Source organism: Triturus cristatus, chromosome 6 (genome assembly GCF_964204655.1).
Source record: "Triturus cristatus chromosome 6, aTriCri1.1, whole genome shotgun sequence".
NCBI lineage: Eukaryota > Metazoa > Chordata > Amphibia > Caudata > Salamandridae > Triturus > Triturus cristatus.
The window spans coordinates 656588954-656615581 of record NC_140589.1 but is presented as its reverse complement, the minus strand read 5'-3'; positions in this window follow the sequence as shown (position 1 = coordinate 656615581).

Here is a 26628-nt window from a genome sequence, read left to right as displayed (position 1 = left end):
TTCTTCGCAAAACCCTTCTTAGTTCTTGTAGCTCCAGCGGCAATTTCTTTCTTGGGTTCTCTCTCTTAGCCCCTGTTTTAAGTGGTTTCATTTTTGTCTGTAGTTTTTCTATAAAAAGGGACCAGGCTTGAATTTTATCCATTGTTGCACTTTCCAACTCTTTCAATGTGACCTCTATTATTGGCAGGTTGAAGTGTTTCTGCAAAGAAGTTGAGTTTAAGATGTTGCATCAAATGATCACTCATTGGTGTATATTCTATGTAGAAGGTGAGTAATAGGGGGATCAATTGAAGACTAACAATGGTAAAGTCCAGTATTGATTGGGTGTATGACCCATAATAAGTTTTTTTCGGGGGTCTGTCTTCCTCTGTCCTGCCATTCAGAACTCGCATGCCTAGGTACTCCAGCTCCGTTACCAGATGTTTGGCTAGGACGTCCTTTCGACTCTTTATTGCTCCATTTAACTGCTGAGGGACATTCCAGTGCTTGTTCTCTTCAGTAAGTATCTCGTCTTCCTCTGGAGTGTATATCAGGTTGGAATTGAAATCTCCTGTTAATATAATGTTCCAAGTTGGCTCTGTACTTCGTAAGTTTAGTATTTCCTTACATAGCATATCATTTTTTATCTTTTTTGCTTGGTAATTTGGTTGAAAGTAGTAATTGATCAAAATTGTTGTTTTGTGGCCGCATGCATTTTGGCCGGATAATTTTACAAGCTGGATGCTTGGATCTGGAGATTTAAGTTGTTCTGAATTGATTTTTAGGGCAGTAGACACGTAAACTGAAAGACCTCCAATTGCTCGGCCAAAGGTTTTGCCTTTTTTCGCGGGTATCGTGTAGTGAATAAATTAAGGGTGGGCGTAGTGCGCGAAGTAGCACTTCGCGAAGCTACGCAAAGTGAAGTTCGCACTACGCGAGCTACGCGTTGCACTTCGCGAACTGCGAAGTAACATGTTCGCACTGTGCAAGATGTTGTTTTCAATGATTGCACAGTGCGGACAAGCAACCGGCACTGTGCAATCATTGAAAATGGCATCTTGCACAGTGCGAGCTGTAGTTTTCTGCTGCTCGAGTAGATTTTTACTCGAGCTGCAGCTTTCTCAACGCGAACTGGTAGTTTCTCATCGCGAGCGGTCGCGAGCATACGCGACCCCTCGCAATGAGAAACCTGACCTTCTCGCGTTGGGAATCTCGCCGGGAGGTTTATTTTCCATGCTCGCGATCGCGAACAAGGAAAAAGTTTTGCCAGGATGTCATTTTGCTTGCTCGCGGTCGCCAACTTGACGTTGAGGACCGCGAGCAAGCAAAAAATGACCGCAGCACTACGCAACACTACGCTACGCGTGTTCGCACTGTGCTACGTGCAGTTCGCGTAGTGCGAAGTAGCGCGAACTTCGCAAACTACGCGAGCGTAGCGTAGTGCTTCGCCCAGGCCTAGAATAAATCCGGCCAGTGCAATGTCTTCCTGGAGCCAGGTCTCTTGCAGTGCAATTATGTAGGCATTGTCCCATTCGTCCGGAGCAAGTCCGTCCTCCAGCAATCTTTTTGCTCCGGCTATATTCCATGAGATTATGTGTATATTGTTATTTACTACTTTATTAATTTCTGAACCGTTCGGTCAATTCCTCCGATTATTCAGAGTACCGGGAAGCCATTTCCAATCGTCAGATGGCGCTACCGAGTCCCCCATTCTTTCGGTGTCAGGTACTTCGCCTATGGTATCTGCCTCACTTCTGCCTTTGGCGTTGTATAAAATGGAATAAACTGTTTTTTTCTGTGCAAGGTCCGCCATGCTCCTTATAAGTTGTTGGCAGCTCTTTGTCTTTAGGGGAAGCGGGTATCTTGGAGTGATTGGCTGCGATAATTGGATACCCCACAATTGGAATATATCCGATTTCCCTAGTATTAATTGCACTATCGAGGCGGTTTTCCAGGTTGTCATCGTTTGTTCATTTGTTAATTCTTTTGTGCTGCTTAAAAATTGAACTCGATCTAGGTCGGAAGATTTGATGGCAGTCAGATCCTTGATTTCCTTCATCAATTTTAAAATATTACTCCTGTTTAGGATATCATGACTGCCTTGAGTCACGTACTCCGGGGTGAAAATAATTTGGAAACAGACGTCGTCTAGCTTAATGCTGTCTGTCGTTGGCTTCGTTACCACCTCGTGCTTTGACTGCGTATTTTCATTGTTCACAATGCAGAAGCTCAGTTTTGTCTGGACCACATTACGCTGAGTGACTGATGTTAGGTTATGAAGTATTGGCCCGGAATTTTGTGCAATGTCTTGTATTCCCCGTTGGTGAGCTATTTTTGAATTGTTAGCTGTTGATGCCGGCATTTCCGCTTCATTCAGGTAGGCCTTATCTGGTTGACTACTAGCACATTCTTGGGCCTCTTTATATCCCTCTTGGTGTGCTCCGGATTGAACGGTTTGGGGTATTAGTATTGATGTTATATTGGTTAAGTTAGTGTGCCGTGCCGCGTTTTTAGTTACCAGGACTGGCACCGTGTCTTGAAAAGTTGACCCGTTTAAGACAGTCTTAGACTGCTCTGTAACCTCTTGATCAGTAGTATTGATGTTATCCCTTTCCGCGTTTTTAGTTACCAGGACTGGCACCGTGTCTTGAAAAGTTGACCCGTTTAAGACAGTCTTAGACTGTTCAGTAACCACTTGATCAGTTGTATTGATTTTATCCCTTTCTACGGGAATTTTTTGTTCTGTGCCCGTTGGCGGCAGGCTAATCAATTTTACAGCGGCATTTTGCTCGGTTATTGACGTTAATGGGTGGTTTGTAGGACTTTCTGATGAGCGTGTGGCCATGGGTTCCTTTTTTGTCGATGTATTTGTAATAAAGTGCCTACTGACTTCTCCTGTTGCCTCATGACTACTTCTCCTTTGGCAGCCCTCTGTCGTTTTTAGTGTTTGTTGGTTTTTAAATATTGGATACATGCTAGTGTGTGAAAGAGAGTCTTCTTTTTTTTTTGTTCCTCCCTTTCCGTTCTTTTTTCTTTTGTTTTTTTGTTAATATTTGTTTCATCGGCTCAGCAATAATAGACTTAGTCATTGATTTTTCCATGATGTCATTGCTCTCTATATTGATCACGGACTTGGCTGGCTGTTCTTCAGTCATTTTTACGCAGGACTTGTTGCTGCCTATTTGTAGAAGCTCGGTTATGGTGATATTTGGGCTGTCTGTATCTCTTTCGCGGCTAATGGCTCGTTTATTTAAGTTAATGATCTGTTCAAGGACCATTGGTAGGGTACTCATTTTGTCGAGAATAGGGCCACAAGGACAAGATGGTTGCAAATCGGTGGTATTAGCTTGGGCTCTTTTGATTAAGGTGTTAAGGTTATCTAATTTTGTATTTATCCCAGCTATATAGGAGGCGATTATGTTCATTAGGTCAATTTGGATGTCCAACTTGTCGGATTGCATAATTAACGTAGCCGTCGCTGTTTATAATGCTTGCAGGAGGGGAGCAACGAAAATCAGGGACCCTTCGCCTTTGTGTGAATTTATGTCTGTTTCATTTATTGACGGTTTAATATGCTGCGTTTCGTTTTCTAATGGGGCATGTTTTCCGGCAAGGTCCGTTAATCCGGATGAGAGTCTGTTTTTACTCAGATCTAGTGAGTGTAAAGCCTAGTTCTCCTTGAGCTTTGTGGTCTCTGCATTAGGTACACCCTGGTTCAACCAATGGTCAGGGCCTGTTTCAACCAATAGATCTCTGACTTGTGATGGGCCAGTGTTAGACCGTAATTGAAGAGGCTCATCAAAGCTTGAGTGGAATAAATGGGTATGATTTTGTTGTAATATATCCCCACATTCCATGCTTGATCTAGGAGGTCCACTTATTTGATTTTCTTGAGAGTTTTGTTGCACGGAGGTGTCTAAGTCCTCCTTGCTCGCTGTATGTATTAATGCTGATATAGTGAAGCTTGTTTCCCTATAAGGCGAATTTTTTTTGTGCTCGCCGTTTAGTTGGTGGTCTTGAGCTATAGTAACCGGGCAGTCTTTGCTGGATTGTGCAACTTGATTCACGGATACTTTCACCGGCCGGTCGTTAGCTTCAAGTTCTTTTTCTGGGACTATTGGGGTCAATAATCCCACAGCGTCTGCTGTTGAAGGAAACAGTACTGAGCCCGGATCTTTCAGGAACTGGAGTCGTAAATCCTGTAAGGAGTTTTTGCTCGCTATTGACTTTTCAAAGAGGGTGGCAATTGGTGAAATTAAGGGTTTTTTTAAGGTATTATTTGCCTTGTTTGCAGTTGTTTTTTCAATTCTTCTCCGTTTAGCTGTACCCTTAAGTGTTGTTGACTTCTCGCCAGGGGCTTTTCTTACTTTGCCAGACCTCATGTATAGGCCGGAGGGAGCTGGAGCACACGCGGCAAGAGTCTCACAGCTTCTCCGCTATGCCCAGCGGCTTTCTCCCTGTGTTTTTTTTTCTTGTTTATGGATTCTCACTGTTGGTGACGGGCTGTGGTCAGCAGCGGTGTTGTTCTCACAGCGCTCACACCTACACGCAACCTGCCTCCTCTGGTTTCCTTGCGCGACTCGTGCTCGAACTAGCCGTAACTCCCAGGTTCAGAGAATGCGTATCCCCTGGTGTGCCGCCCGTCCCCTTGTGTAACTAAGAGGGAGGGTCCTTGCAATCACTGGGCTGTGTGTAGTGGCTATGGCTGTGTAGTGGCTGGCGGCGGAAGGTGGCCGGTGGCGGGTGGTGGTAGTGACGCCCTCTCAGCTAGCGTTGCCGTTGCTCTCTGTAGCGCTTTTCCTAGCCGTTCGGAAAAATCAGTGCCCCCCGTGGCTCTCACCAGATCACTGTGGCCGTCCACCCGTGGCTCTCCGCGGCTCTCAGCGCTGGCGGTGGCGGTGGCGGCAGCCTCAATGTACGCGTCACTGAAAGTCTGAATGTCGCGGCGTCCACAAACAGTGCCTTCCGCTCCACTCCACCCCGTACCACTCCCCGCACACCGCTGTGTTGCGGTTCCGTTTCCGAGCTGCTGACCGCTGCTCCTCCTGCTCCTCCTCCTGCTGCTGCTATGCTCCACTGTAGCGCCACCGGAAGTCTGTGGTCTGTGGATAGCAACGGCCTTGTGATTGTCCTTTGTAACCTTTATCCTTTATTCAGGATAGGAGAATAGTTCTGTGCACCCAAAGCTACTAATGTATACAGGACTAATAGCAAAAAGTTAAAAGTTATCATAAGATAAAAAACACAATGGTAAAATTTCACTATAATTCATTTAAAAAAAAATCTTCTTAACAAGCATACCACACAATATAAATTTAAAATGAAAGCGAGAGTACAAAAGACAGACCAAACACTTTGTCTTAAATTGATCACATCTGTAGTACTTATTTCTCAAACACTGAGACTGGGTGCTGTGACACTCAAGTTTCAGTAGTGATACAGATTGTGGTCCTAGTGGACCAAGCGTTGACGCGTTTCGGTGGAGAAATTATAATGCCACCTTTTCCAAGACCAACGTATTATTACTCTCGACAATTGATAAAAACGGGAACAATAAAATTCACCTCTTTAATCATAGAGGTTTCAAGGGATATAGATACATCTTGAGCAACAGATTAATAATATATCTGAGCTTCAGGGGCAATCACCTCCTATTCTCAGCACTGCCTGATCAGAAACTGCCTGGGGGGTGTACCCAGGGCAGAAACTAAAGAGTCTAGAATTAAACTATTCAGAGGGTCCTGTCAAAATCAGTGACTTAAATCCTCTCGTCTATTGCACGAAAGCTCTTAATAGAATATCCTTGAACCTAAATTAATGGATGTTCATATAGTTTTATTTTCCTTATATGACTAATAAAAAGGGGGTCGGAGGGTTTCTTACAATAGTCCTGTAATGATATGTATCTTATTTGTATGCGGGTAGCAGCCTCACAACCTCCGTTCCCGTGGCTGAGATAATAATGCTGTTTATCACTAGATAATGCTCACAAAATTGCCTGGTTAGACTATGTTAAGACAACTTCATACACCTTAGGCGTCCCGTAATTGTATAGAAATCCAAGTTCTTGCTCTAAATTCCCCAAAAAGAAACTTAAGTCCCTATTCTTGGCTAAGGCAGATTACGCAAGGAAAGAGAGACATCGAGCAAAAACAGTAGTGAATCCCTACGCACCAGATCCCTTGAATAAACAAAGGTGATTACTCCTATTTGGAGGAAGTAAATAGCCCACAACATAGGTTCATTCTTTTAAGATTATGCACCAACCTGATTTCCTTGATGTTGGCCTTTCCAGTAAGAACGTACTGTCATAGTGATCTGGATCAATGTCCCTGTGTTAATCTGTCAATGCAATCTGACTTCCATCTTTTCTTTTTTTGTAAATATTACAGGGACCAGAGACTCAGATATATTGTACCTCTCCTAAGGCGGTACAACTTTAGCCAATGTTGAATTTCTCTTTTTTTTTATGAAAAAGCTTTGTGATCCCTAGGTCTGTTGTTGTATAGCTTCCTTTTGTGGGCCTGCCTGCGCAAAAGACGTCATTTATAAATGAACAAATTATGTCAGTTTTAAATAACAGCCCCCCACAAAGTCAATGTTAATAGGAAGGTTAATCATGTCTCTTAGGGCTGAGTTTTTAATAATAATAACACAGACAAAATTATTGTTATTTTTAATTGTATAATCTTAAATAGACCATCTTTTAGAAAATGTGTTTTTATGTTTTTACTAATTAATTGGAAGAAGGCTATGTAAGATTTGTTGTATGATTCAATAATGTATTTAGAGTTACTTGCAGTCTATCTTGGCAGAGTCACAAAGGTCTCTTTTTATTATCAGTTTGTATTGATTATATAAAAGGATGGTTAAACTTTGTTTAAAAAAAATATATATATACTTTTATGATCTATGTCATTTAATTAGATCAAATAAAGTTTTATCAATGATGTTGATGATGACTTCCTACCTCATATCACTTATCCTACATTAATCCCACCACTTGTGAAACTCATGTCTGTATTGCATATTTTGGCCTGCGATGGAACATCCCTTACATAGCAGAGGATGCATGCCATGAAGAGCCACCGGGGGACTGACCTGAAATGCCAAATGATGATGATGACAGTGGTGAAGAGGAAGGAATGGACTTTCACCAAGGTGTCATCCGAAACTTCTTCTCCTGAGTGTAAGTATGGTGTGAGATATGATGACTTTGATTATTATTGAAACTCTTGTAGTGGTGCTGTGAGGAGGATGTTAATGCTGGATACTAGGAATATATTGGTCTGGCAATATCTAGGGAAAGGTGTTTGTTTTGTAAGTGTAGCTTTGTTTAGGTGTAAATTTGTCTGGGATTGTATTTTCTAGGAATTGACAATGTAATTTGTGCCATTAGCATGGTTTCTTAGCTAATCCCTCTCTGTGTTGGTCTGTTTTAGGTTCTTTCACCATGGCATCTTCATTTGGACATTTCAGAGTTGTGACATTAGCAAGTATATGATTCTATTCAAACGTGCGAAGGGGACATGGATTGATCCTGGGAATGTCTGTCACAAAGTTTGGCTTTACAAAGCCAGTACCAATACAGCTTGCGCAGCTATAGGATGAAAGTTAGGTGGCTTCCATTGGACTTGTTACGTGTGGTATGCTGGTCTCAATGAACAAAACCAGGAGTACAGTTCCTCTGGGAGGGGAGGGAAGAGGAGAGAGAGATTAGTCTCTATAAAGTGCCCTCACACACCTAGCAAGGTGTCATGCTTCATCATAGGGCTGTGCTCCTCGTCGGGCCGGCGCTGCAATGCCCGACGGGCTCCCGCGGAGGGGCTCTTTATCGGAGATCTTTTTAGAGACAGCCGTATGGGTGCGTGGGGGTGGGTGCAACAAGTGTAGTGAGTAGTGGTGAGGTGAATTAAAATAGGTATGGTATTGCCAATCGAGGAACAATTTTATTCTGGTGGTATACCAGCCTAATTAAAATAGGTGACCCCCGAGGGGATTATAATGCTCCCCAGGGAAGTAGAAAGGTCGACATGTTTCTTGATGTATGCCCAGAACGGGTCGGTGGCAATTCTTCAGGACCAGGTGAGAAAAGTGCTAAAAAAAAATATATGTTTTTTTTTTTTTCGCTACTACATAATAGGTGATAGTAAAAATGGTACTTCACCAAGCGCGTACATTGGGTCCCACGTGGGAATGGACCCACTGTTGCGAAACCTAAAAGGGAAGAGAAAGAGGACAACACACAGAAACATAAAAGAACAATTTCAGCATTCGAATTTAGTGCTGTTTCATTAGACTGCTTGATGATGTTGAGGACATCCCTTGTGTCAAGCAGAAAGGTAGGAGTCTTCTGAACCAGGGGGCGTAAAAAATGATCACAGAACCGTGAGAGAGGTTCCAGAACAGAGTTGATTCCTGACACAATAGGCCTACCAGGGGGGGTAGGACACCTTTGTGATCCATGTATGACATTGTTCTGCATTCTGTCCATCAATAGTTCTTTTTACATTTGTCACCCCGAGTGGGACGGGTATGCTCAGACGTGAGTCCCGTGCTCTCCATGCCACTGGAATCAAGCTATCCTGGCTGAAGAGCGGTGAAACCCCGAAACCGGTCCTAGGATGCTTGTTTCCAGTCCAGGGAGGACCTGGCCTGGCAGTTCCGGCTGGACTGTTCCCATTGGGCACAGGGTCAAGACTGATTTGCATATGGTTGGGTCCAATCTGGAATGGCATGGTGAGCAAACAAACGATGGATTTAGGCCCAGATCTCTGTACTGGGGTGAATGTATGACATTGTTCTGCATTCTGTCCATCAATAGTTCTTTTTGCATCATGTGATCCAGCAAAATGATAGTTTGGGCCCAATCCATACTATCCTGCCTTCACTTTGGCCAATTGCTCATTGTGTATGAACTGTATGTAGCTGTGTATGTTTCTCCTCATTGTAGACCAAAGTGCTTGTGGCACATCACTGGCATTTGTTTGTGACATTCCAGCACATGCAAGCAACACTGGACTGAAATGACTTAAATGACCCTGTGGTCAGAAACTGTTGTACTGACATGTATCTGTTTATTTGATGTAGGATTCCTTTTGTGAGGTAGGCAATATGGCTCCAGCTGATGATGCAGGATATTGCCAGGCGTATCCCCTCCTTAAATGATGTGAAAGGCTGCAACTGATTATTTCATCACTGACACAGAATAACTGAGTCATGTATTATTTGCTACGATTCTGACTTCATGTCAGCCTTTGATTGGAACAATGGAATAAAGATGTTATCAGATAAGACACTTATATGTATGTGTTGTTGTAACATGGTAGTGATCCTGAGTTCAACATTGTTTACATGCAACAAATTTCATTCTTCCAGAAATTAACTCTGAAATCTCCGACCACCGAGACTACCTCCTGACCCAGAAGATAACAAAACTGCAGAAGGATCTGAAGAGATTCGATAGGGAAAAGATCTATCCCTACACGAGAGAGGACTTCCAACCCACAGAGAATGACACGATCTCAGATGATGGCTCGTCCACCTCTAACCAGTCAGGCCGTTCCTCAGGCAGCAACTCAAGTAACCAGAGTTGGGGCCGACGCTCCAATCAGCAGGGTCTATTACCACCACCACCCGGTTTGCCGCCATTCTATGGGTTCCCACCCCAACCGTTCCCACAACATGGACCCATGTGGTACCCTCCGTATAACCCACCACAACCAGGGTTTCAACAACCGTTCTTCCACACCCCTCCTCCTCCTTTTCATAACAGAGGCAGGGGCAGAGGCAGAGGAAGAAGAAGAGGGAACAAACAGGTCCATTGGCAAGATCCGGACAACCAGCAGAGAACAACAAGAAGCATGGCACAACAACAAAAAAACTGATTGTCAACCTGTCCTCTAGACCCCTTAATCCTGACGAGACAACAGCCCTGGAACTTGGATTGGGCTTTGTCCCCACCCCGAAAGAGGACAACTTCAGGACTAATGAGGAACTCCACCAACTGTTTCGCAAAGTGAGACTGAGGGCTTTCTTTAAAAACAACCAAACACAGACTCAGGATGACACTGGTCTTAGACCCCCGTCGAGATTCACCCCAACGTCTGGTATGGTCCCACACGAGGTCCTCACTTTCGAAAAAGCAGTCTTAAAGGAGGTTAACCAATTGGAACCTCCCATTTCTTACAACAACTTTCCTAAAAGACTACGTAATGCGGTAACCACTCTCAAAAATGACGAAACTATTATCATAAAACCGGCTGACAAAGGGGGCGCCACGGTAATCCTCAACACACAGGACTACGAACAGGAATGTCTACGCCAACTCAACAACACTGAGTACTACGAGATTCTTGAGACTGACCCCACCACAAGACTACTGGGTCAGATTCGTGTCATGGTCAATGAAGCAGCAACAGAAGGATGGATTACGTCGAAAGAAGCAGCATTTCTGGTTAATCTCACACCAAGGATGCCCTATTTTTATCTCCTTCCGAAAATCCACAAGGGGGTGACCCCGTGCCCTGGTCGCCCTATCGTATCTGGGATTGGATCCCTCCTGGAACCTTTGAGCCAGTTCTGTCAGACTTATCAGCGCACGCCGGCCGATACTAGCGACGCACTAGGACTGCGCGAAGAACTACACTTCCCGATGGGCAGCGCGGGAGGTGCGATGCGTAATGCGCGCCACGCCCCTCCACAAGACGTCAAAAGGCGAAAGGTCATTGCACACGGAGCCGATAATTCTTCGACCAGGGAGACGAGACGAGGAGACGCCGAGAGACGAAGGTTTGGACGAGCTCATCACCCAGGTAGCGGCCCGTGAAACCCGGAGGTTCGTCGTGACCGAGGTAGGAGTACTGTGGCAGTATTTCCATCGGGGCTCGACCCATCCTAGTCGGAGACAAGCTCTCCGAGCCATAGAGAAATCACAGACCCGCCCCTCTGTTGGCGAGACCGGCTGGTCTCATGCAGGGGAGCGACCAAGTATAAGGAGAGTGAATAGACTTAAGGGGGCAAGCCTCGCTGTTCAAGACAGGCAGAGAGCGAGCCCGAACATTACTCTGAGACAACGAGACCTAGTGCAATCGTCCGACAAATCGGAGGCATAGGAAAGCATAGGCGTATCGTACGCCAGCCTCACAGACCTCAGTTCCCAGGCAGACACTAGCAGTGAGCGTTCGCACCCAGCGGTGGCCTGGTTTACACTTTTGATTTCTTCTGCTTATATTCCTAGACATATGTGCGAGACAGGAGAGAGGGGTGGTTACAAAGCCGAAGGCAAGGAGTGAGCTGGGCAGTCACAAGTGGGTATTACTCCACAAAGTTATATATGGTGTCTGTGTCTGTATGTTGATCATTGTCATTCTCCCCACGTGTGCCTTTCCTTGTCGTTTATATTAGTGCCTGCAAACGAAAAGACCACGACCTGTAGCTCTCCCCCATATGTCCAGCAATACCTTATTTTCCTTTTCAGGTGAGGGCAAGCTCGCGTTTACCATCGTGCTAAAATAACGCGGGTGTTTTCCATTGAGAGAAACTGGAAACAAAACGTCTTATGCTGTGTTCTGTTGTCTCTTTTGCCTTCACAGATCTCCCTCCCTGCAGTCCCCACCCTTTCCTTCCCCCGCTCGATCACCCCAAAAGTCCGCGGTTTCAATAGCCGGACTTGGGGTCATCCAGAGGTGGGCCCCCATAGAGCATCAACACAGCCCCGGGGACATCGGAACGAGGAACCTGACAGAATTATCGGCCCAAGAATTCTCTTATCCCCCTGGTTGTGTTGAAAGCTGGTCATGACTACTTTAGAGGACGTGATGGCTACGTTAGCACAGATGCAGGTAGACTTAGCCGCCTCACGCCAGGAAACAGCGTCGATGCAGGTGGACTTAGCCGCCTCACGACAGGAAAATGCGTCATTGCACTCACGTGTTGATTACATGCAAAGGAACCCGTTTAGCATGGGTAGCCCGTCTTCCTCTACGTCCTTAGTGGTAGAAGTGCCGGCGGCTATTCCCCTGGCCCCCCCAGAGAGGTTCCATGGTGACCAGAAAAAGGTTCAGGTGTTTATAACACAGATATTGCTCCACTTCACTTGCAAACTGAAGGTGTTTGTCACCAATCAAGCCAGGGTCGCGTTTCTCATATCGTATTTGGGGGGCGAAGCTGCCCAATGGGCGGTCCCTATAGTAAGGAACGACGACCATCTGCTGTACGATTGGGACGCCTTTCGCATGGCCTTCGAGAAAACATTTGATCGACGAGCCGAGACGTTCTCGGCGGATAAGGATATAATGGAGCTGAAACAAGGCTCTCTTGATTTGGTGATCTACCTGAACAACTTTCGAAGACTGGTGGCCGAGACCGATTGGCCGGAAGCCAAACAGTTGGTCGTCTTTTACCATGGCCTCACAGATGAGTTGAAGGACGTCCTGGCCCAAATCGAGCCACAACCTAGTACTTGTGCGGCCCTTATCGAGTTGACGCTGCGGTTGGACCACCGCTTGAGAGAGCGGAAAGGCGCGCATACCCGCAAAGACAGGGGTACCCCATGGAGTGATCGGACCGGACCACCGGAGAAACCTCCTTCTAAACCCGAACCTATGGAGATCGGAGCAGTGAGGGCCTCATTAACCGTGAGCGAAAGAGATCATAGGCGCAAACAGGGATTGTGCCTCTATTGTGGCAAGAAAGGCCACTTCATCAGAGAATGCCCCGTGAAACCGGCATTTGGACGGCCACGGATGGGCCAGGCGGCAGTCGCAACCACGGAAAAAGGGGAGGAAAACTGTCGTACCTGAAATCGGAAGGAGGGAAGGTTTCAGGGAAACATACCATCCCTTCAGTGGATTTTTTTTCCTTTCGGGAAAAAGAACACTTCTTTATCAACATGCAGATAGACATCAATAACGTGCTCCTCCCGGTCCGAGCCATGGTTGATTCCGGAGCCACAGGCTGTTTTATGGATGGGCAGGAGGCCAAACGACTAGGCGTACAGCTCTGCCTAAAAGCCTCCCCTGAACTGGTCTACGCTGTGGACGGAAAAGAGCTGGATTCCGGACCCATACGACATGACACAGCGGAGTACGAACTCTGGTATGAGGGGGAGCATCGCGAATGGATTTCGTTCAACGTCATCCACGCCCCGCAGTACGGGATCATCCTCGGACTCCCGTGGCTACAGCAACATGAACCCAGGATTCACTGGGCCTCGAAGACCCTCCAGCTGAGGTCGGCATTTTGTCAAGCCCATTGTAATCGCGAACCAGTGCAGCCGGCGGCGGTGCTCGCCGTTGTCCATGGGATAGCCACGGCGGCAGAAAAGGAGACCAAGTTACCCGACTGCTACCTTGCCTTCCAAGAAGTCTTCAGCGACAGTAAGGCAGAAGAACTCCCTCCACATAGGGAATTTGACTGTCGGATAGATCTGGTACCCGGGGCGGTGATACCCTGTGGGCGAATATATGCTCTAACCATCCCAGAAAACCTGCACTTACGAGCATACCTGGATAAGTATCTGGAACTCGGCTTTATTCGTCCGTCCAGATCACCTGCGGCATCACCACTCTTTTTTATACCCAAGGCCAATGGGGAGTTGAGATGTTGTATCGACTTTCGAGCGATCAACGCCATCACGGTGAAGAACCGATACCCCCTCCCGTTGATCCCGGTTCTTTTGGAGCAGGTGAGAGCTGCAACGATATACACCAAATTGGACCTGAAAGGAGCTTATCACCTCGTGCGTATGCGCGACGGGGATGAATGGAAGACGGCATTCAAAACGCGGTATGGGCTGTTTGAGTACCTCGTAATGCCCTTTGGGCTCTGTAACGCCCCGGCCGCCTTTCAATTCTTTCTCAACGAGGTGTTGCGTGATTTTCTGGACATCTTCGTGGTCGTATACATTGACAACATCCTCGTGTATTCCCTCACAGAAGACGACCACATAACGCACGTGCAAAAAGTGCTACACGCCTTGTTCACAAACCACCTATACTGCAAACTCACAAAGTGTGAGTTTCACGTGACCACTGTGGAATTCCTCGGGGTGATGCTGACCCCTTCAGGACAAGTGATGGCCGAGAGGAAGGTGAAGGCAGTGACAGACTGGCCCCGTCCCCAGAACGTGAAAGATATCCAAAGCCTACTCGGGTTCGCAAACTTCTACCGGCGATTTATACAACATTTCTCCAACACGGTCGCCCCTCTGACCAAATTGACCCGAGTGAAGGTTCCCTTTGTTTGGACGACGGAAACCCAAGGGGCCTTTGATCGACTGAAACATGCCTTTAGTTCCGCTCCTATTCTAGTACATGCTAAACCGGAGTTGCCATTTTTTGTTGAAGCAGACGCTTCGGACATCGCGGTAGGAGCGGTCTTGTCACAGAGACAGGAGTACACCGGATATCTACACCCTATCGCCTTTATGTCCAGAAAACTAAACCCCGCAGAACTGAATTACACGATAGCAGAAAAAGAGCTCCTAGCAATCAAGGATGCCTTCCAGGAATGGAGGCATTGGCTGATGGGGGCAGTACATCAGATTACCGTGTATACCGACCACCGCAATCTGCAGTTTTTGCGAGCGGCTCGACACCTTACACCGCGTCAGTTACGCTGGACGCTGTTTTTTGCGGAGTATAACTTCATCGTCACATTCCGCCCGGGAGTCAACAATCGGAAGGCCGACGCCCTCACACGACAGGAAAACACTTCACAGAAAGAACCCGTGAAGGAGGCATCGATCATAGAACCTAGTCGAGTGGTAGGTCTCGTGGCCACAGACGACTTCCTGAACAGCGTGCGGAGAGGAATCCGCCACACCACTTGGAGAACCTGGTTAAGGTTCCACCCTGAATGGAGACTCCATCAAGGCCTCCCAGTAAAAGGGAAGCAGCTGCTTATACCCACAGGAGCATTGAGGAGGACGGTCTTCGAATGGTGTCACAACTCCCCCTGTGCCGGACATACCGGGCACACCAAGACCCTAGAAAAGGTGCTTCGACAGTTCTGGTGGCCTTCGGTTCGTCCCGACCTTCAGCAATGGGTGCAAAACTGTTCCATCTGCGCCCAAATGAAAGCAGACCGCCAACCCGTACAGGGTTTGTTACATCCTCTGCCCACACCAGAACGACCGTGGGAACGAATTTCAGTTGATTTCATAGTGGGACTTCCTAACGATCATGGAATGACCGCCATCATGGTGGTGGTCGACTATTTCACCAAGATGGGGCACTTTGTTGCCTGCAAACAGGCTCCCACAGCGGGGCAAACGGCCATACTCCTGCTAACGCACATCGTTAGGCTTCATGGACTTCCACAGGTCATAGTATCGGACAGAGGGGCCCAATTCACCTCGGGATTTTGGAAGACGTGGTGTTCCAAACTCCAGGTCACCTCTTCCTTGTCGACCAGCTTCCACCCACAGACAGATGGCCAAACTGACAGACTCAATCAGACACTCAAGCAATACCTCCGTTGTTATGTGAGCTCAGCTACAGAGGAATGGGTGGAATGGTTATGGGCAGCGGAGGTAGCGTATAACAGTGCCATGCATGCATCCACGAAGTTCACTCCGTTCTTTAGCACTTATGGGTTCCATCCCAGGTTTACTCCCCTACTTCTGCCCAACACTGACACTCGACGCCCTGAACTGCACAACAGGCTGAAGCTTATGCGTAGGGTGCTTGCGGTAGCCAGAGGAAATCTGTTGAAGGCAAAGGAACAGTACAAAAAACAGGCGGATAAACGTCGGAGACCAGGGCCAGTGTATAGTCGGGGAGATTGGGTGTGGGTTTCAACACGTAACATCCGTTTTAAACGGTATAGCGTGTTCAACCCCAAATACATAGGCCCGTATAGAGTGCTGGGACACGTAAACCCGGTGGCTGTGAAGGTTCGCTTACCATCGCACTTTCGGATACACCCCGTGTTCCATGTTTCCCTTCTGAAACGCGCTCCACAACCCCCGTCTAGCCGTCCATCATCGATTCAGGTAATGCAGGAATAGGAGTACGAAGTCAGGGCCATCCGGGACGCCAAGACAGTGCGAGGCAGGTTGTGGTACTTGATCGCTTGGAAAGGGTACGGTCCAGAAGATGACTCATGGGAACCAGCCACGGCAGTCCATGCACCCAGACTGGTCGCTCGGTTCCATAGGATGCACCCAGACAAGCCTAGCGGCCGGCGGTGATCCTCGGAAGAGGGATGTGCTGTCAGACTTATCAGCGCACGCCGGCCGATACTAGCGACGCACTAGGACTGCGCGAAGAACTACACTTCCCGATGGGCAGCGCGGGAGGTGCGATGCGTAATGCGCGCCACGCCCCTCCACAAGACGTCAAAAGGCGAAAGGTCATTGCACACGGAGCCGATAATTCTTCGACCAGGGAGACGAGACGAGGAGACGCCGAGAGACGAAGGTTCGGACGAGCTCATCACCCAGGTAGCGGCCCGTGAAACCCGGAGGTTCGTCGTGACCGAGGTAGGAGTACTGTGGCAGTATTTCCATCGGGGCTCGACCCATCCTAGTCGGAGACAAGCTCTCCGAGCCATAGAGAAATCACAGACCCGCCCCTCTGTTGGCGAGACCGGCTGGTCTCATGCAGGGGAGCGACCAAGTATAAGGAGAGTGAATAGACTTAAGGGGGCAAGCCTCGCTGTTCAAGACAGGCAGAGAGCGAGCCCGAACATTACTCTGAGACAACGAGACCTAGTGCAATCGTCCGACAAATCGGAGGCATAGGAAAGCATAGGCGTATCGTACGCCAGCCTCACAGACCTCAGTTCCCAGGCAGACACTAGCAGTGAGCGTTCGCACCCAGCGGTGGCCTGGTTTACACTTTTGATTTCTTCTGCTTATATTCCTAGACATATGTGCGAGACAGGAGAGAGGGGTGGTTACAAAGCCGAAGGCAAGGAGTGAGCTGGGCAGTCACAAGTGGGTATTACTCCACAAAGTTATATATGGTGTCTGTGTCTGTATGTTGATCATTGTCATTCTCCCCACGTGTGCCTTTCCTTGTCGGTTATATTAGTGCCTGCAAACGAAAAGACCACGACCTGTAGCTCTCCCCCATATGTCCGGCAATACCTTATTTTCCTTTTCAGGTGAGGGCAAGCTCGCGTTTACCATCGTGCTAAAATAACGCGGGTGTTTTCCATTGAGAGAAACTGGAAACAAAACGTCTTATGCTGTGTTCTGTTGTCTCTTTTGCCTTCACAGATCTCCCTCCCTGCAGTCCCCACCCTTTCCTTCCCCCGCTCGATCACCCCAAAAGTCCGCGGTTTCAATAGCCGGACTTGGGGTCATCCAGAGGTGGGCCCCCATAGAGCATCAACACAGCCCCGGGGACATCGGAACGAGGAACCTGACAAGTTCAGTGACTTCTTTTTACGTCCTCTGGTTCAGGCAACACCAGCATACCTTAAAGATACCCGCGATGTCCTCAATCTCATTCGGACCATCAATGAAGAAAATACCGAGGAAATTAACCTACTAATAACACTGGATGTAGAAGCGCTCTACACAAATATACCGCAGGAGGATACCATTGAGGTAGTAAGCAATCTCTTACAAGAATCAGAACTCCCCACCCAAACTCCGGCCTGTTTTATTTCAGCGCTTATTGCTGTGGCTTTAACCAACAACTATTTTATGTACAAAACCACCATTTATCACCAGGTACAAGGTACCAGCATGGGCAGCACCTTTGCGCCAAGCCTGGCTGGGTTGTACATGTCACACTTTGAATCCAACCATATCTTTACAGACACCAATCCATTTCACCAACACCTTGTCACATGGAAACGGTACATCGATGATGTCTTGATCCTATGGAGAGGTCCGGCATCTGTGACACTGGAATTCTTCGAATGGATAAACAATCAAGACCCCCACCTACGCTTCACGATGACTTCTAGCAAGGAGACAATCCCTTTCTTGGATCTTTCGATCCAACTTGAAAACGGGATACTACATACCAGTACATACAAGAAAGAGACTGATTGCAACAGTCTCCTGAGTTTCAAGAGCCACCACCCTAAAGCCTTAAGGGAAAATCTACCGTATGGCCAGTTTCTTAGGATTAGACGCAATTGCAGTAAGATACAGGATTTCGACACGCAAGCCAACACCTTAACAGAGAACCTGACAGAGAGGCACTTCCCGGTAAAAGTGATCAAGCAGGCCAAAAAACGGGCCAGAAACAACACTCGTGAGGGCCTCCTAGAAACAAGAGAGCCCGATACTAATAACCTGATCACCTGTGTCACCACATTTACCCCTCTCTCAAATAAAATCAAAAGGATCATCAATCGCAATTTGAAAATCCTAAACAGCGATGCCTTGAACATCCCCACACCTCGCTTCGCCTTCAAAAGAACCGCAAACCTCAGAGACCAACTGATCAACACACGACCACGTCCGATACAGGTGAGAAAGGAGAACACCCTCTGGGATCTCCCAACAGTTAAAGGCCACTACCCGTGCGGCACATGCAGTGCCTGTGCCTCCACACGACACACTAAATTCTTACAGCTGGGCAATCTAAAATGGGAACAACGAAAACACACAAATTGCAATACCACTAATTGCATAGATCTGATCTCGTGCCCATGCGATCTGCGCTATGTCGGAATGACTACCAGACCCATCAAGATAAGGATCAGTGAGCATAAAAGTACTGTCAGGCGAGCTCGCTCAGCCACTAAATTGACAAACCACTTCTTGGAAAAGGGTCACCCGTGTGAGGCAATCCAGTGGACCATTCTGGAATCTAATACCAACTGGACCAGCGAGTCCCTCTTTAGGCGGGAACAACGCTGGGTTTACCGCTTACATACGGATACCCAGGGACTTAATGATGATATCCCATGGTCTGAACTATAACATGGCAACATTCAAGTACATTCTGTATGGGTATGTTCATTTACCACTATACCTCTTTTTAGGTATTGCACTGAACCATTACAACAACCAAGATGCCTTGACGCCTCACGGCTATCACCCCCTTTTCAGGGGCCCATGACGGATACCACGCCTGTCTCATCCATAAAGGTGTCCCTTTGATACGATATTGGGGACTGCCCTTCTCTCTACATTGGCATGATAATACAGGAGTCCCTTCACGTCCCGCATGCGCTGAATGACAAACACTATTCACACCACGCATGCGCGAACTACGAGACACGCATGCGCTAGAGAACACTGAGACCCGGGAACCCCTCACTCATGGGCAGCTCCGGGTTCACTGACCGAGCACTTTTTTTTTTTTTTTTTCACTACCGGAAACAGGCACCTCCCTCGTACCTAAGCCCCACACTTTAAAAACACGGGTCATGGCGTTGTTTGCCTACCTTCGAGCTGGCATCTGGATCGGGCAGGTTTCCAGTGCCGTCACCTGAGTAACCCGTGAGTATTCCTCGAGGCAACTACACTCTTCATCCTAACGTAAGTCTCTACCTTGCACCATAGATATGTGTAGTGTTTCTAACGCTTTACCACTTAAATATTATTTCCTCTACCCGCTGGGCTGGCTCGTTGCTGATACCTACAACTACCGGCTATCAGCCCTAGATGGTGTGGGCCTCCTACGCCACTTATACTCAAGGAGTAATCCCAACTCCATCCGTAGGTAAGAAGACACCTTTGATTTTCCCGCAAAAAACGTGCGGGGCTGTATGTGTAGCCACTATCCTTAGCGATATCACTATCTCAGTAACTTTCGTCGGCCGCAAGACGTTGGGTGAGCCCACTGTCCAGCAGGGTGTGGGTTGTTGTCGCCCGTGGGAGGCAGTTGAAACCCAGCCCTCTTTTCACTGCTGGTTTCTGTGACCCCCACCGGGCCCCGATACTTATCATCCATGGCTGACATGGGACATCGCCCAAGCTGTTCGTTCCTCTAAGCTCATAAATACGTGGGCCATTGGTATGTGATAGTATGACTGTCTCCAAGCACAGTGTGTTTTCTCACCGCTCCTCACATATGCCGAATGATATGGCACTTCCGCATATGGATTTTAACCTCTGTTTTGTGTTATGTTTATTATTTTCTTTTTTGGTCTAGGTCTATTGCAAAGGGGGCATAACATACTCCTTTATCACACACTACTTGGATAGGAGACATTAAATTCCCCCCTGTTGCCTAGTGATAGGGTGATTATTACCCCTCTCACTACACTTAGTCTGTGCACCCCTTTTACTTCACTCACTCTTACTGGTCCTGATGAAACGCCAGGGATCGCTTTGACCATTTAAGGCGCGAAACATGTCGACCTTTTTTTCGAGCTACCATAGACACATTACGTCTTGAAAGGTAACTTATAACTCACGTTTTTTATTGTACCAAGGGTACCTCTTTAATAAAATACTCCTTCAGGTAACCCTTAGGTATTTTTAACTTTGCACACACTACCCCCACCACTTATCCTGGTACTCTCCCTCCACATACCCGCATGCACCCATCGGCAGCTCTCTAAAAGATCTCCGCCAAAGAGACGCTTCGGGGGACCCGAAGGGCATTGCACCGCCGGCCCGACGAGGAGCACACGCCCGATGATGAAGCATGACATCCTTCGGGGTGTGTGAGGGCAACAAGAGACACTTTGCTGTCTCCCCCCATCTTTAGTACCTGACCCTAGACCCTTTCTCTTCTTTATTCACCCTCTTAATTTTTGGGTTGGACTTGGTTTATTGTTGACCATACCCACCCCGGAACAGTGCCTTCTAGTGATTTTCTCATTCTTCCAGAAGTACCTAGTTTTGACATTGCAAAGTTCACATCGTAGTATATTCACATTGTTATATGTGAAAATTTCAACACGAGATAATAGTTTGGTGACGTGTGAATTTAATGAAGTGAACAAGGATAAGATCAATACATTTACTATCAATTACACAAGGAAAACCAAAAGTGAAATATTCAGTCATGTGGCCGCATGCATTTTGGCCGGATAATTTTACAAGCTGGATGCTTGGATCTGGAGATTTAAGTTGTTCTGAATTGATTTTTAGGGCAGTAGACACGTAAACTGAAAGACCTCCAATTGCTCGGCCAAAGGTTTTGCCTTTTTTTGCGGGTATCGTGTAGTGAATATATCCGGCCAGTGCAATGTCTTCCTGGAGCCAGGTCTCTTGCAGTGCAATTATGTAGGCATTGTCCCATTCGTCCGGAGCAAGACCGTCCTCCAGCAATCTTTTTGCTCCGGCTATATTCCATGAGATTATGTGTATATTGTTATTTACTACTTTATTTATTTCTGAACCGTTCGGTCAATTCCTCCGATTATTCAGAGTACCGGGAAGCCATTTCCAATCGTCAGATGGCGCTACCGAGTCACCCATTCTTTCGATGTCAGGTACTTCGCCTATGGTATCTGCCTCACTTCTGCCTTTGGCGTTGTATAAAATAGAATAAACTGTTTTTTTCGGTGCAAGGTCCGCCATGCTCCTTATAAGTTGTTGGCAGCTCTTTGTCTTTAGGGGAAGCGGGTATCTTGGAGTGATTGGCTGCGATAATTGGATACCCCACAATTGAAATATATTCGATTTCCCTAGTATTAATTGCACTATCGAGGCGGTTTTCCAGGTTGTCATCGTTTGTTCATTTGTTAATTCTTTTGTGCTGCTTAAAAATTGAACTCGATCTAGGTCGGAAGATTTGATGGCAGTCAGATCCTTGATTTCCTTCATCAATTTTAAAATATTACTCCTGTTTAGGATATCATGACTGCCTTGAGTCACGTACTCCGGGGTGAAAATAATTTGGAAACAGACGTCGTCTAGCTTAATGCTGTCTGTCGTTGGCTTCGTTACCACCTCGTGCTTTGACTGCGTATTTTCATTGTTCACAATGCAGAAGCTCAGTTTTGTCTGGACCACATTAAGCTGAGTGACTGATGTTAGGTTATGAAGTATTGGCCCGGAATTTTGTGCAATGTCTTGTATTCCCTGTTGGTGAGCTATTTTTGAATTGTTAGCTGTTGAGGCCGGCATTTCCGCTTCATTCAGGTAGGCCTTATCTGGTTGACTACTAGCACATTCTTGGGCCTCTTTATATCCCTCTTGGTGTGCTCCGGATTGAACGGTTTGGGGTATTAGTATTGATGTTATATTGGTTAAGTTAGTGTGCCGTGCCGCGTTTTTAGTTACCAGGACTGGCACCGTGTCTTGAAAAGTTGACCCGTTTAAGACAGTCTTAGACTGCTCTGTAATCTCTTGATCAGTAGTATTGATGTTATCCCTTTCCGCGTTTTTAGTTACCAGGACTGGCACCGTGTCTTGAAAAGTTGACCCGTTTAAGACAGTCTTAGACTGTTCAGTAACCACTTGATCAGTTGTATTGATTTTATCCCTTTCGACGGGAATTTTTTGTTCTGTGCCCGTTGGCGGCAGGCTAATCAATTTTACAGCGGCATTTTGCTCGGTTATTGACGTTAATGGGTGGTTTGTAGGACTTTCTGATGAGCGTGTGGCCATGGGTTCCTTTTTTGTCGATGTATTTGAAATAAAGTGCCTACTGACTTCTCCTGTTGCCTCATGACTACTTCTCCTTTGGCAGCCCTCTGTCGTTTTTAGTGTTTGTTGGTTTTTAAATATTGGATACATGCTAGTGTGTGAAAGAGAGTCTTCTTTTTTTTTTGTTCCTCCCTTTCCGTTCTTTTTTCTTTCGTTTTTTTGTTAATATTTGTTTCATCGGCTCAGCAATAATAGACTTAGTCATTGATTTTTCCATGATGTCATTGCTCTCTATATTGATCACGGACTTGGCTGGCTGTTCTTCAGTCATTTTTACGCAGGACTTGTTGCTGCCTATTTGTAGAAGCTCGGTTATGGTGATATTTGGGCTGTCTGTATCTCTTTCGCGGCTAATGTCTCGTTTATTTAAGTTAATGATCTGTTCAAAGACCATTGGTAGGGTACTCATTTTGTCGAGAATAGGGCCACAAGGACAAGATGGTTGCAAATCGGTGGTATTAGCTTGGGCTCTTTTGATTAAGGTGTTAAGTTTATCTAATTTTGTATTTATCCCAGCTATATAGGAGGCAATTATGTTCATTAGGTCAATTTGGATGTCCAACTTGTTGGATTGCATAATTAACGTAGCCGTCGCTGTTTGTAATGCTTGCAGGAGGGGAGCAACGAAAATCAGGGACCCTTCGCCTTTGTGTGAATTTATGTCTGCTTCATTTATTGACGGTTTAATATGCTGCGTTTCGTTTTCTAATGGGGCATGTTTTCCGGCAAGGTCCGTTAATCCGGATGAGAGTCTGTTTTTACTCAGATCTAGTGAATGTAAAGCCTAGTTCTCCTTGAGCTTTGTGGTCTCTGCATTAGGTACACCCTGGTTCAACCAATGGTCAGGGCCTGTTTCAACCAATAGATCTCTGACTTGTGATGGGCCAGTGTTAGGACGTAATTGAAGAGGCTCATCAAAGCTTGAGTGGAATAAATGGGTATGATTTTGTTGTAATATATCCCCACTTTCCATTCTTGATCTAGGAGGTCCACTTATTTGATTTTCTTGAGAGTTTTGTTGCACGGAGGTGTCTAAGTCCTCCTTGCTCGCTGTATGTATTAATGCTGATATAGTGAAGCTTGTTTCCCTATAAGGCGAATTTTTTTTGTGCTCGCCGTTTAGTTGGTGGTCTTGAGCTATAGTAACCGGGCAGTCTTTGCTGGATTGTGCAACTTGATTCACGGATGCTTTCACCGGCCGGTCGTTAGCTTCAAGTTCTTTTTCTGGGACTATTGGGGTCAATAATCCCACAGCGTCTGCTGTTGAAGGAAACAGTACTGAGCCCGGATATTCTTTTACCTAGACTGAATTTCATACGGAATCTAAAATAAAGTAAAATAGCTCAGAATAATAAGAGGCAGAATCCGTGGTATAAGAGGTTTCTGAATGGGCTTTATTCCAAAATGGCCGACTCGAGTCGCGGCCTTCAGGTTCCGTCACCACGAGGGTTCAGGAAGTGAAGTACGATACTTTATTGACAAGAAGTAACTTTTATAGGTCATACATTACAATGAAACCAATATAGAAGGCGTAACAATTGATAAGAGGAAAGATACAGTGAATACGTAACCGAAACTGGGCGTAATAAGGAGCAAAAAGAAACATGATTGGCTCTGATTATCATACATAGGTGGATCTATAAGATAATACTTGACATAGATGCGCGCGCAGCAGCATGACGTGTAATTGACGTGCAACTAGGGGGTGAAGGGGGCTTGACATTTAGCTCTACATGTGGAGACAAAAAGTCTGGGGGGTCAAGTCAACCTAATCCCAAATCATATCTAACATCCTATGTTTAAAGAACTATGTTATCCACAAGGAAGGACTCTCGGGCAGAATCTATTCTATACTGACTGTGAGTGCGTGTTCAAGCGTCTAAGTGTCTATATGAGATGCGAGGGGCAGAAAACTTTCCATGGCAACAGGGCTATGAATTACTTGCATGAGGACGGAAAGGCCGAGCCCTTTGCTTGGGAGCTAAAGGAAATGTTTACCCAAACTACTAGACAGGAATGCATCGGCTGAAGAGCAAAGTAGATAATTCGAAGGTGAAATACAGCTTCTTGGCAGGCAGGCGAAACTGGCCGAGGCAGGCACCGTTAGCTGCACAGGGAGTAGGACAAAGTTCATGGATACAGATGCGAGCTCAAGCTGAAGCTGTCAGAGACAGAGAGCAGGGAAAGGCTTTGAAGACAGAATCGGGCCTACTCTGCCTGAACTGTAAAAATGGAGTAACTTAGCCATATAAAGTCGGTGGCCTTTCATACTTAGGAATCGAATATCCAGCCCATTGATGGCGGATCTGACAGAGGACATGTTGGTGGTGGGCGCACATGTGTTTGCGTCATCAAAACTGGAACTGGAGGGAACATACATGTACTTGTGACATGCACATAGAACCGTTGGGGTCCAAGATAGGGGACATAACTGATCAGGAAAATCCACATTTCCACATTCCCTCCTTGTCCCCTACTTGCCCTTCAAGAGATATCGATCTTCATTATTCCATCGATTTGCTCATGGAGCATCATTTCTTCTTCTTTCTTCTTCCGGGATTTTGAACGAAAACCTTGATATGGAATACACGATGTGGCACACAGACCACAAATCGCTGGTCCACATTGCAGGCATAAACAGCAACTGAATAGTATAAGAAGGCCAATACCTAGGAAGGACAGAACACTCCATCCCCAGGCTGATATCACACTCCAAAACCACCCGGACCACGTCCAAGTGCCTGGATTCTCGTGTATCTGGCTCACAATCTTATGAAGGCGTGTTATAGCTTTATATACAGATGGCGAATTTTCTGGTATGAATATGCAGCAGCTGGATCCGATGACCCTACAAGCTCCGCCCCTATCGGCCAGGATGACGTCAAGGACAAGACGATTCTGAAGAACAACAATTCTCATCACCGATTGTTCCTCTGTCAGATTGCCTAGGGCGGCTATAGTCTCATTTACTACAGCTTCAAGAGTCTTGGTTAGTCTACGTATCAGCTTACTATTTGATATTGTACCTATATAGGGAAAGATACCTTTATTGAAATCTACATACTTGTCCCATGCCGTCTCAGTATAATCGACAATTGGGAGATCTCTCCGCTCTCTGTTGTGTACTAAATGAATATTTCTGTAATAATCAGGAGGAGCTAGGAAAACAGGTGGCAAAAGGAATGCAATGTAGCAGGTACCATCCCAATCTAGAGGCAGACGCATATATGCGGTCTGGCCACATATAAAGTAGGAATGGCGAGAAGCTCTAAATGAAGATTTACCTTGATCACTATATTCTACTGTAGTAACGCATTTGCTATGGCCCATATGTATGGAACCAACTTTTCTTACACATAATTCACCCTTAACTGGAAATACTGACATAGTGGGCAGAATTAGTTCAACTTCGGATTTGACATTCAGAATCATAAGATTAGGTGTAAAATTACCTAATCCATACACTTCATTTTCTAGATCAGTTCCTGTTCTACTGGGGTGACCCTCCTTGTCTGGGTAACAGACTTTGAATAAAACTAGATTCAGATTTCCCCATATCCAATGTTGTTGATAAACTGCTGTGTCTGGGTCTATGGAATTTAGTAAACTAAACCATGCTCCACAGGAGCCATTATGTGTGAATGGGTGGGGGAAGAAAGGCAGAACTCCTTTGTTATTCTGATAGGGAGGGAGTCGGCCACACACCCAACAATTGGTGGCATTACTAGTCTGATGGGAATGATGTAACATACTAATGAAAGTGTTATTGCGCAGCGCAAGTCTATAAGATAATTCATGTGGCGGTAGGTCACTAAAAGAATGTTCAGCAGCAACATTATAAACATGTCTAGAAATAGGGTAATATATGTGCAAAATCATACTCGTAATAATTATTAAAAGACTCAATAAAAACAGAATTAATAATGTCCCCATACAGTAGCTACGCAGTGATTTACAATACGCCTGTTGTTTCAACATTTTCCGGGTATTTTCTCTACTCAGGTCCAAGGGATACATGTCAGAGACAATTCAACCGCTTCACCTTGGAGAGGACTTAAACAATCAAATTGCTCGACTGTTTGGGCCTAAGCTTTAATTTATAGTTCTGAGAGTCATTCGGTTCAACAAAG